Below are 13722 nucleotides of genomic sequence, written 5' to 3' on the forward strand. Positions count from 1 at the left end.
CCATTATGGACTAAATCTAATCGGCTCTGTTTGAAAGACCATTACAGACTAAATATAATCAGCACTGTTTGAAACACCATTATAGACTAAATATAATCAGCTCTGTTTGAAACACCATTATAGACTAAATGTAATCAGCACTGTTTGAAACACCATTATAGAGTAAATACCCTCAGCACTGTTTGAAACACCATTATAGACTAAATATAATCAGCTCTGTTTGAAACACCATTATAAAATAAATACACTCAGCACTGTTTGAAAACCATTATGGACTAAATCTAATCAGCTCTGTTTGAAAGACCATTACAGACTAAATATAATCAGCACTGTTTGAAACACCATTATAGACTAAATATAATCAGCTCTGTTTGAAACACCATTATAGACTAAATATAATCAGCACTGTTTGAAACACCATTATAGAGTAAATACCCTCAGCACTGTTTGAAACACCATTATAGACTAAATATAATCAGCACTGTTTGAAACACCATTATAGACTAAATGTAATCAGCACTGTTTGAAACACCATTATAGACTAAATGTAAGCAGCACTGTTTGAAACACCATTATAGACTAAATGTAATCAGCACTGTTTGGAACACCATTATAGACTAAATACCCTCAGCACCGTTTGAAACACCATATAGAGTAAATACCCTCAGCACTGTTTGAAACACAATTATAGACTAAATATAATCAGCTCTGTTTGAAACACCATTATAAAATAAATACACTCAGCACTGTTTGAAACACCATTATGGACTAAATCTAATCAGCTCTGTTTGAAAGACCATTACAGACTAAATATAATCAGCACTGTTTGAAACACCATTATAGACTAAATATAATAAGCTCTGTTTGAAACACCATTATAGTCTAAATATAATCAGCACTGTTTGAAACACCATTATAGAGTAAATACCCTCAGCACTGTTTGAAACACCATTATAGACTAAATATAATCAGCACTGTTTGAAACACCATTATAGACTAAATGTAATCAGCACTGTTTGAAACACCATTATAGACTAAATGTAATCAGCACTGTTTGAAACACCATTATAGACTAAATGTAATCAGCACTGTTTGAAACACCATTATAGACTAAATATAATCAGCACTGTTTGAAACACCATTATAGACTAAATATAATCAGCACTGTTTGAAACACCAATATAGAGTAAATACCCTCAGCACTGTTTGAAACACCATTATAGACTAAATATAATCAGCTCTGTTTGAAACACCATTATAGACTAAATATAATCAGCTCTGCTTGAAACACCATTATAGACTAAATACCCTCAGCACTGTTTGAAGCACCATTATAGAATACATACAATCAGCACTGTTTGAAACACCATTATGGACTAAATATAATCAGCTCTGTTTGAAAGACCATTATAGACTAAATATAATCAGCACTATTTGAAACACCAAGATAGACTAACTGTAATCAGCACTGTTTGAAACACCATAATAGACTAAATATAATCAGCACTGTTTGAAACACCAAGATAGACTAACTGTAATCAGCACTGTTTGAAACACCATAATAGACTAAATCTAATCAGCACTGTTTGAAACACCATTATAGACTAAATATAATCAGCTCTGTTTGAAACACCATTATAGACTAAATATAATCAGCACTGTTTGAAACACCATTATAGAGTAAATACCCTCAGCACTGTTTGAAACACCATTATAGACTAAATATAATCAGCACTGTTTGAAACACCATTATAGACTAAATGTAATCAGCGCTGTTTGAAACACCATTATAGACTAAATGTAATCAGCACTGTTTGAAACACCATTATAGACTAAATGTAATCAGCACTGTTTGAAACACCATTATAGACTAAATATAATCAGCACTGTTTGAAACACCATTATAGACTAAATATAATCAGCACTGTTTGAAACACCAATATAGAGTAAATTACCTCAGCACTGTTTGAAACACCATTATAGACTAAATATAATCAGCTCTGTTTGAAACACCATTATAGACTAAATATAATCAGCACTGTTTGAAACACCATTATAGACTAAATACCCTCAGCACCATTTGAAACATCATATAGAGTAAATACCCTCATTACTGTTTGAAACACAATTATAGACTTAATATAATCAGCTCTGTTTGAAACACCATTATAGACTAAATACACTCAGCACTGTTCGAAACACCATTATGGACTAAATCTAATCAGCTCTGTTTGAAAGACGATTACAGACTAAATATAATCAGCACTGTTTGAAACACCATTATAGACTAAATATAATCAGCTCTGTTTGAAACACCATTATAGACTAAATATAATCAGCACTGTTTGAAACACCATTATAGAGTAAATACCCTCAGCACTGTTTGAAACACCATTATAGACTAAATATAATCAGCTCTGTTTGAAACACCATTATAGACTAAATATAATCAGCACTGTTTGAAACACCATTATAGACTAAATACCCTCAGCACCGTTTGAAACACCATTATGGACTAAATCTAATCAGCTCTGTTTAAACACCATTATGGACTAAATCTAATCAGCTCTGTTTTAAACACCATTATAGAATAAATACACTCAACACTGTTTGAAACACCATTATGGACTAAATATAATCAGCTCTATTTGAAAGACCATTATAGACGAAATATATTCAGCCCTGTTTGAAACAACATTATAGAGTAAATACCCTCAGCACTGTTTGAAACACCATTCTAGAATAAATACACTCAACACTGTTTGAAACACCATTAAGGACTAAATCTAATCAGCTCTGTTTTAAACACCATTATAGAATAAATACACTCAACACTGTTTGAAACACCATTATGGACTAAATCTAATCAGCTCTGTTTTAAACACCCTTATAGACTAAATAACCTCAGCTTTGTTTGAAAAACCATTATATACTAAATACACTCAGCACTGTTTGAAACACCATTATATACTAAATATAATCAGCTCTATTTGAAAGACCATTATAGACTAAATATAATCAGCACTGTTTGAAACACCATTATAGAATAAATACACTCAACACTGTTTGAAACACCATTATGGACTAAATATAATCAGCACTGTTTGAAACACCAATATAGAGTAAATACCCTCATTACTGTATGAAACACCATTATAGACTAAATATAATCAGCTCTGTTTGAAACACCATTATAGACTAAATATAATCAGCACTGTTTGAAACACCAGTATAGACTAAATACCCTCAGCACCGTTTGAAACACCATATAGAGTAAATACCCTCAGCACTGTTTGAAACACAATTATAGACTAAATATAATCAGCTCTGTTTGAAACACCATTATAGACTAAATACCCTCAGCACTGTTTGAAACACCATTATAGAATAAATACACTCAGCACTGTTTGAAACACCATTATGGACTAAATCTAATCGGCTCTGTTTGAAAGACCATTACAGACTAAATATAATCAGCACTGTTTGAAACACCATTATAGACTAAATATAATCAGCTCTGTTTGAAACACAATTATAGACTAAATGTAATCAGCACTGTTTGAAACACCATTATAGAGTAAATACCCTCAGCACTGTTTGAAACACCATTATAGACTAAATATAATCAGCTCTGTTTGAAACACCATTATAAAATAAATACACTCAGCACTGTTTGAAAACCATTATGGACTAAATCTAATCAGCTCTGTTTGAAAGACCATTACAGACTAAATATAATCAGCACTGTTTGAAACACCATTATAGACTAAATATAATCAGCTCTGTTTGAAACACCATTATAGACTAAATATAATCAGCACTGTTTGAAACACCATTATAGAGTAAATACCCTCAGCACTGTTTGAAACACCATTATAGACTAAATATAATCAGCACTGTTTGAAACACCATTATAGACTAAATGTAATCAGCACTGTTTGAAACACCATTATAGACTAAATGTAAGCAGTACTGTTTGAAACACCATTATAGACTAAATGTAATCAGCACTGTTTGAAACACCATTATAGACTAAATATAATCAGCACTGTTTGAAACACCATTATAGACTAAATATAATCAGCACTGTTTGAAACACCAATATAGAGTAAATACCCTCAGCACTGTTTGAAACACCATTATAGACTAAATATAATCAGCTCTGTTTGAAACACCATTATAGACTAAATATAATCAGCACTGTTTGAAACACCATTATAGACTAAATACCCTCAGCACCGTTTGAAACACCATATAGAGTAAATACCCTCAGCACTGTTTGAAACAAAATTATAGACTAAATATAATCAGCTCTGTTTGAAACACCATTATAGACTAAATGTAATCAGCACTGTTTGAAACACCATTATAGACTAAATGTAATCAGCACTGTTTGAAACACCATTATAGACTAAATGTAATCAGCACTGTTTGAAACACCATTATAGACTAAATATAATCAGCACTGTTTGAAACACCATTATAGACTAAATGTAATCAGCACTGTTTGAAACACCATTATAGAGTAAATACCCTCAGCACTGTTTGAAACACCATTATAGACTAAATATTATCAGCTCTGTTTGAAACACCATTATAGACTAAATATAATCAGCACTGTTTGAAAAACCATTATAGACTAAATGTAATCAGCACTGTTTGAAACACCATTATAGACTAAATGTAATCAGCACTGTTTGAAACACCATTCTAGACTAAATGTAATCAGCACTGTTTGAAACACCATTATAGACTAAATATAATCAGCACTGTTTGAAACACCATTATAGACTAAATATAATCAGCACTGTTTGAAACACCAATATAGAGTAAATACCCTCAGCACTGTTTGAAACACCATTATAGACTAAATATAATCAGCTCTGTTTGAAACACCATTATAGACTAAATATAATCAGCACTGTTTGAAACACCATTATAGACTAAATACCCTCAGCACCGTTTGAAACACCATATAGAGTAAATACCCTCAGCACTGTTTGAAACACAATTATAGACTAAATATAATCAGCTCTGTTTGAAACACCATTATAAAATAAATACACTCAGCACTGTTTGAAAACCATTATGGACTAAATCTAATCAGCTCTGTTTGAAAGACCATTACAGACTAAATATAATCAGCACTGTTTGAAACACCATTATAGACTAAATATAATCAGCTCTGTTTGAAACACCATTATAGACTAAATATAATCAGCACTGTTTGAAACACCATTATAGAGTAAATACCCTCAGCACTGTTTGAAACACCATTATAGACTAAATATAATCAGCTCTGTTTGAAACACCATTATAGACTAAATATAATCAGCACTGTTTGAAACACCATTATAGAGTAAATACCCTCAGCACTGTTTGAAACACCATTATAGACTAAATATAATCAGCACTGTTTGAAACACCATTATAGACTAAATATAATCAGCACTGTTTGAAACACCAATATAGAGTAAATACCCTCAGCACTGTTTGAAACACCATTATAGACTAAATATAATCAGCTCTGTTTGAAACACCATTATAGACTAAATATAATCAGCACTGTTTGAAACACCATTATAGACTAAATACCCTCAGCACCGTTTGAAACACCATATAGAGTAAATACCCTCAGCACTGTTTGAAACACAATTATAGACTAAATATAATCAGCTCTGTTTGAAACACCATTATAGACTAAATGTAATCAGCACTGTTTGAAACACCATTATAGACTAAATGTAATCAGCACTGTTTGAAACACCATTATAGACTAAATGTAATCAGCACTGTTTGAAACACAATTATAGACTAAATATAATCAGCACTGTTTGAAACACCAATATAGAGTAAATACCCTCAGCACTGTTTGAAACACCATTATAGACTAAATGTAATCAGCACTGTTTGAAACACCATTATAGACTAAATGTAATCAGCACTGTTTGAAACACCATTATAGACTAAATGTAATCAGCACTGTTTGAAACACCATTATAGACTAAATGCAATCAGCACTGTTTGAAACACCATTATAGACTAAATGTAATCAGCACTGTTTGAAACACCATTATAGACTAAATGTAATCAGCACTGTTTGAAACACCATTATAGACTAAATGTAATCAGCACTGTTTGAAACACCATTATAGACTAAATACCCTCAGCACCGTTTGAAACACCATATAGAGTAAATACCCTCAGCACTGTTTGAAACACAATTATAGACTAAATATAATCAGCTCTGTTTGAAACACCATTATAGACTAAATGTAATCAGCACTGTTTGAAACACCATTATAGACTAAATGTAATCAGCACTGTTTGAAACACCATTATAGACTAAATGTAATCAGCACTGTTTGAAACACCATTATAGACTAAATATAATCAGCACTGTTTGAAACACCATTATAGACTAAATATAATCAGCACTGTTTGAAACACCAATATAGAGTAAATACCCTCAGCACTGTTTGAAACACCATTATAGACTAAATATAATCAGCACTGTTTGAAACACCATTATAGACTAAATACCCTCAGCACCGTTTGAAACACCATATAGAGTAAATACCCTCAGCACTGTTTGAAACACAATTATAGACTAAATATAATCAGCTCTGTTTGAAACACCATTATAAAATAAATACACTCAGCACTGTTTGAAAACCATTATGGACTAAATCTAATCAGCTCTGTTTGAAAGACCATTACAGACTAAATATAATCAGCACTGTTTGAAACACCATTATAGACTAAATATAATCAGCTCTGTTTGAAACACCATTATAGACTAAATATAATCAGCACTGTTTGAAACACCATTATAGAGTAAATACCCTCAGCACTGTTTGAAACACCATTATAGACTAAATATAATCAGCACTGTTTGAAACACCATTATAGACTAAATGTAATCAGCACTGTTTGAAACACCATTATAGACTAAATGTAATCAGCACTGTTTGAAACACCATTATAGACTAAATGTAATCAGCACTGTTTGAAACACCATTATAGACTAAATATAATCAGCACTGTTTGAAACACCATTATAGACTAAATATAATCAGCACTGTTTGAAACACCAATATAGAGTAAATACCCTCAGCACTGTTTGAAACACCATTATAGACTAAATATAATCAGCTCTGTTTGAAACACCATTATAGACTAAATACCCTCAGCACCGTTTGAAACACCATATAGAGTAAATACCCTCAGCACTGTTTGAAACACAATTATAGACTAAATATAATCAGCTCTGTTTGAAACACCATTATAGACTAAATACACTCAGCACTGTTTGAAACACCATTATGGACTAAATCTAATCAGCTCTGTTTGAAAGACCATTACAGACTAAATATAATCAGCACTGTTTGAAACACCATTATATACTAAATATAATCAGCACTGTTTGAAACACCATTATAGAGTAAATACCCTCAGCACTGTTTGAAACACCATTATAGACTAAATATAATCAGCTCTGTTTGAAACACCATTATAGACTAAATATAATCAGCACTGTTTGAAACACCATTATAGACTAAATACCCTCAGCACCATTTGAAACACCATTATGGACTAAATCTAATCAGCTCTGTTTTAAACACCATTATAGAATAAATACAATCAACACTGTTTGAAACACCATTATGGACTAAATATAATCAGCTCTATTTGAAAGACCATTATAGACTAAATATATTCAGCACTGTTTGAAACACCATTATAGAGTAAATACCCTCAGCACTGTTTGAAACACCATTCTAGAATAAATACACTCAACACTGTTTGAAACACCATTAAGGACTAAATCTAATCAGCTCTGTTTTAAACACCATTATAGAATAAATACACTCAACACTGTTTGAAACACCATTATGGACTAAATCTAATCAGCTCTGTTTTAAACACCCTTATAGACTAAATACCCTCAGCTTTGTTTGAAACACCATTATATACTAAATACACTCAGCACCGTTTGAAACACCATTATATACTAAATATAATCAGCTCTATTTGAAACACCATTATAGACTAAATGTAATCAGCACTGTTTGAAACACCATTATAGACTAAATGTAATCAGCACTGTTTGAAACACCATTATAGACTAAATGTAATCAGCACTGTTTGAAACACCATTATAGACTAAATATAATCAGCACTGTTTGAAACACCATTATAGACTAAATACCCTCAGCACTGTTTGAAACACCATATAGAGTAAATACCCTCAGCACTGTTTGAAACAAAATTATAGACTAAATATAATCAGCTCTGTTTGAAACACCATTATAGACTAAATGTAATCAGCACTGTTTGAAACACCATTATAGACTAAATGTAATCAGCACTGTTTGAAACACCATTATAGACTAAATGTAATCAGCACTGTTTGAAACACCATTATAGACTAAATATAATCAGCACTGTTTGAAACACCATTATAGACTAAATGTAATCAGCACTGTTTGAAACACCATTATAGAGTAAATACCCTCAGCACTGTTTGAAACACCATTATAGACTAAATATTATCAGCTCTGTTTGAAACACCATTATAGACTAAATATAATCAGCACTGTTTGAAAAACCATTATAGACTAAATGTAATCAGCACTGTTTGAAACACCATTATAGACTAAATGTAATCAGCACTGTTTGAAACACCATTCTAGACTAAATGTAATCAGCACTGTTTGAAACACCATTATAGACTAAATATAATCAGCACTGTTTGAAACACCATTATAGACTAAATATAATCAGCACTGTTTGAAACACCAATATAGAGTAAATACCCTCAGCACTGTTTGAAACACCATTATAGACTAAATATAATCAGCTCTGTTTGAAACACCATTATAGACTAAATATAATCAGCACTGTTTGAAACACCATTATAGACTAAATACCCTCAGCACCGTTTGAAACACCATATAGAGTAAATACCCTCAGCACTGTTTGAAACACAATTATAGACTAAATATAATCAGCTCTGTTTGAAACACCATTATAAAATAAATACACTCAGCACTGTTTGAAAACCATTATGGACTAAATCTAATCAGCTCTGTTTGAAAGACCATTACAGACTAAATATAATCAGCACTGTTTGAAACACCATTATAGACTAAATATAATCAGCTCTGTTTGAAACACCATTATAGACTAAATATAATCAGCACTGTTTGAAACACCATTATAGAGTAAATACCCTCAGCACTGTTTGAAACACCATTATAGACTAAATATAATCAGCTCTGTTTGAAACACCATTATAGACTAAATATAATCAGCACTGTTTGAAACACCATTATAGAGTAAATACCCTCAGCACTGTTTGAAACACCATTATAGACTAAATATAATCAGCACTGTTTGAAACACCATTATAGACTAAATATAATCAGCACTGTTTGAAACACCAATATAGAGTAAATACCCTCAGCACTGTTTGAAACACCATTATAGACTAAATATAATCAGCTCTGTTTGAAACACCATTATAGACTAAATATAATCAGCACTGTTTGAAACACCATTATAGACTAAATACCCTCAGCACCGTTTGAAACACCATATAGAGTAAATACCCTCAGCACTGTTTGAAACACAATTATAGACTAAATATAATCAGCTCTGTTTGAAACACCATTATAGACTAAATGTAATCAGCACTGTTTGAAACACCATTATAGACTAAATGTAATCAGCACTGTTTGAAACACCATTATAGACTAAATGTAATCAGCACTGTTTGAAACACCATTATAGACTAAATATAATCAGCACTGTTTGAAACACAATTATAGACTAAATATAATCAGCACTGTTTGAAACACCAATATAGAGTAAATACCCTCAGCACTGTTTGAAACACCATTATAGACTAAATGTAATCAGCACTGTTTGAAACACCATTATAGACTAAATGTAATCAGCACTGTTTGAAACACCATTATAGACTAAATGTAATCAGCACTGTTTGAAACACCATTATAGACTAAATATAATCAGCACTGTTTGAAACACCATTATAGACTAAATACCCTCAGCACCGTTTGAAACACCATATAGAGTAAATACCCTCAGCACTGTTTGAAACACAATTATAGACTAAATATAATCAGCTCTGTTTGAAACACCATTATATACTAAATGTAATCAGCACTGTTTGAAACACCATTATAGACTAAATGTAATCAGCACTGTTTGAAACACCATTATAGACTAAATGTAATCAGCACTGTTTGAAACACCATTATAGACTAAATATAATCAGCACTGTTTGAAACACCATTATAGACTAAATATAATCAGCACTGTTTGAAACACCAATATAGAGTAAATACCCTCAGCACTGTTTGAAACACCATTATAGACTAAATATAATCAGCTCTGTTTGAAACACCATTATAGACTAAATATAATCAGCACTGTTTGAAACACCATTATAGACTAAATACCCTCAGCACCGTTTGAAACACCATATAGAGTAAATACCCTCAGCACTGTTTGAAACACAATTATAGACTAAATATAATCAGCTCTGTTTGAAACACCATTATAAAATAAATACACTCAGCACTGTTTGAAAACCATTATGGACTAAATCTAATCAGCTCTGTTTGAAAGACCATTACAGACTAAATATAATCAGCACTGTTTGAAACACCATTATAGACTAAATATAATCAGCTCTGTTTGAAACACCATTATAGACTAAATATAATCAGCACTGTTTGAAACACCATTATAGAGTAAATACCCTCAGCACTGTTTGAAACACCATTATAGACTAAATATAATCAGCACTGTTTGAAACACCATTATAGACTAAATGTAATCAGCACTGTTTGAAACACCATTATAGACTAAATGTAATCAGCACTGTTTGAAACACCATTATAGACTAAATGTAATCAGCACTGTTTGAAACACCATTATAGACTAAATATAATCAGCACTGTTTGAAACACCATTATAGACTAAATATAATCAGCACTGTTTGAAACACCAATATAGAGTAAATACCCTCAGCACTGTTTGAAACACCATTATAGACTAAATATAATCAGCTCTGTTTGAAACACCATTATAGACTAAATATAATCAGCGCTGTTTGAAACACCATTATAGACTAAATACCCTCAGCACCGTTTGAAACACCATATAGAGTAAATATCCTCAGCACTGTTTGAAACACAATTATAGACTAAATATAATCAGCTCTGTTTGAAACACCATTATAGACTAAATACACTCAGCACTGTTTGAAACACCATTATGGACTAAATCTAATCAGCTCTGTTTGAAAGACCATTACAGACTAAATATAATCAGCACTGTTTGAAACACCATTATATACTAAATATAATCAGCACTGTTTGAAACACCATTATAGAGTAAATACCCTCAGCACTGTTTGAAACACCATTATAGACTAAATATAATCAGCTCTGTTTGAAACACCATTATAGACTAAAAATAATCAGCACTGTTTGAAACACCATTATAGACTAAATACCCTCAGCACCGTTTGAAACACCATTATGGACTAAATCTAATCAGCTCTGTTTTAAACACCATTATAGAATAAATACACTCAACACTGTTTGAAACACCATTATGGACTAAATATAATCAGCTCTATTTGAAAGACCATTATAGACTAAATATAATCAGCTCTGTTTGAAACACCATTATAAAATAAATACACTCAGCACTGTTTGAAAACCATTATGGACTAAATCTAATCAGCTCTGTTTGAAAGACCATTACAGACTAAATATAATCAGCACTGTTTGAAACACCATTATAGACTAAATGTAATCAGCACTGTTTGAAACACCATTATAGACTAAATATAATCAGCACTGTTTGAAACACCATTATAGACTAAATATAATCAGCACTGTTTGAAACACCAATATAGAGTAAATGTAATCAGCACTGTTTGAAACACCAATATAGAGTAAATACCCTCAGCACTGTTTGAAACACCATTATAGACTAAATATAATCAGCTCTGTTTGAAACACCATTATAGACTAAATATAATCAGCACTGTTTGAAACACCATTATAGACTAAATACCCTCAGCACCGTTTGAAACACCATATAGAGTAAATACCCTCAGCACTGTTTGAAACACAATTATAGACTAAATATAATCAGCTCTGTTTGAAACACCATTATAGACTAAATGTAATCAGCACTGTTTGAAACACCATTATAGACTAAATGTAATCAGCACTGTTTGAAACACCATTATAGACTAAATGTAATCAGCACTGTTTGAAACACCATTATAGACTAAATATAATCAGCACTGTTTGAAACACCATTATAGACTAAATATAATCAGCACTGTTTGAAACACCAATATAGAGTAAATACCCTCAGCACTGTTTGAAACACCATTATAGACTAAATATAATCAGCTCTGTTTGAAACACCATTATAGACTAAATATAATCAGCACTGTTTGAAACACCATTATAGACTAAATACCCTCAGCACCGTTTGAAACACCATATAGAGTAAATACCCTCAGCACTGTTTGAAACACAATTATAGACTAAATATAATCAGCTCTGTTTGAAACACCATTATAAAATAAATACACTCAGCACTGTTTGAAAACCATTATGGACTAAATCTAATCAGCTCTGTTTGAAAGACCATTACAGACTAAATATAATCAGCACTGTTTGAAACACCATTATAGACTAAATATAATCAGCTCTGTTTGAAACACCATTATAGACTAAATATAATCAGCACTGTTTGAAACACCATTATAGAGTAAATACCCTCAGCACTGTTTGAAACACCATTATAGACTAAATATAATCAGCACTGTTTGAAACACCATTATAGACTAAATGTAATCAGCACTGTTTGAAACACCATTATAGACTAAATGTAATCAGCACTGTTTGAAACACCATTATAGACTAAATGTAATCAGCACTGTTTGAAACACCATTATAGACTAAATATAATCAGCACTGTTTGAAACACCATTATAGACTAAATATAATCAGCACTGTTTGAAACACCAATATAGAGTAAATACCCTCAGCACTGTTTGAAACACCATTATAGACTAAATATAATCAGCTCTGTTTGAAACACCATTATAGACTAAATACCCTCAGCACCGTTTGAAACACCATATAGAGTAAATACCCTCAGCACTGTTTGAAACACAATTATAGACTAAATATAATCAGCTCTGTTTGAAACACCATTATAGACTAAATACACTCAGCACTGTTTGAAACACCATTATGGACTAAATCTAATCAGCTCTGTTTGAAAGACCATTACAGACTAAATATAATCAGCACTGTTTGAAACACCATTATATACTAAATATAATCAGCACTGTTTGAAACACCATTATAGAGTAAATACCCTCAGCACTGTTTGAAACACCATTATAGACTAAATATAATCAGCTCTGTTTGAAACACCATTATAGACTAAATATAATCAGCACTGTTTGAAACACCATTATAGACTAAATACCCTCAGCACCATTTGAAACACCATTATGGACTAAATCTAATCAGCTCTGTTTTAAACACCATTATAGAATAAATACAATCAACACTGTTTGAAACACCATTATGGACGAAATATAATCAGCTCTATTTGAAAGACCATTATAGACTAAATATATTCAGCACTGTT

The sequence above is a fragment of the Coregonus lavaretus genome (genome assembly GCF_964263955.1).
Source record: "Coregonus lavaretus genome assembly, contig: HAP1_SCAFFOLD_291, whole genome shotgun sequence".
In the NCBI taxonomy this organism is placed as follows: domain Eukaryota; kingdom Metazoa; phylum Chordata; class Actinopteri; order Salmoniformes; family Salmonidae; genus Coregonus; species Coregonus lavaretus.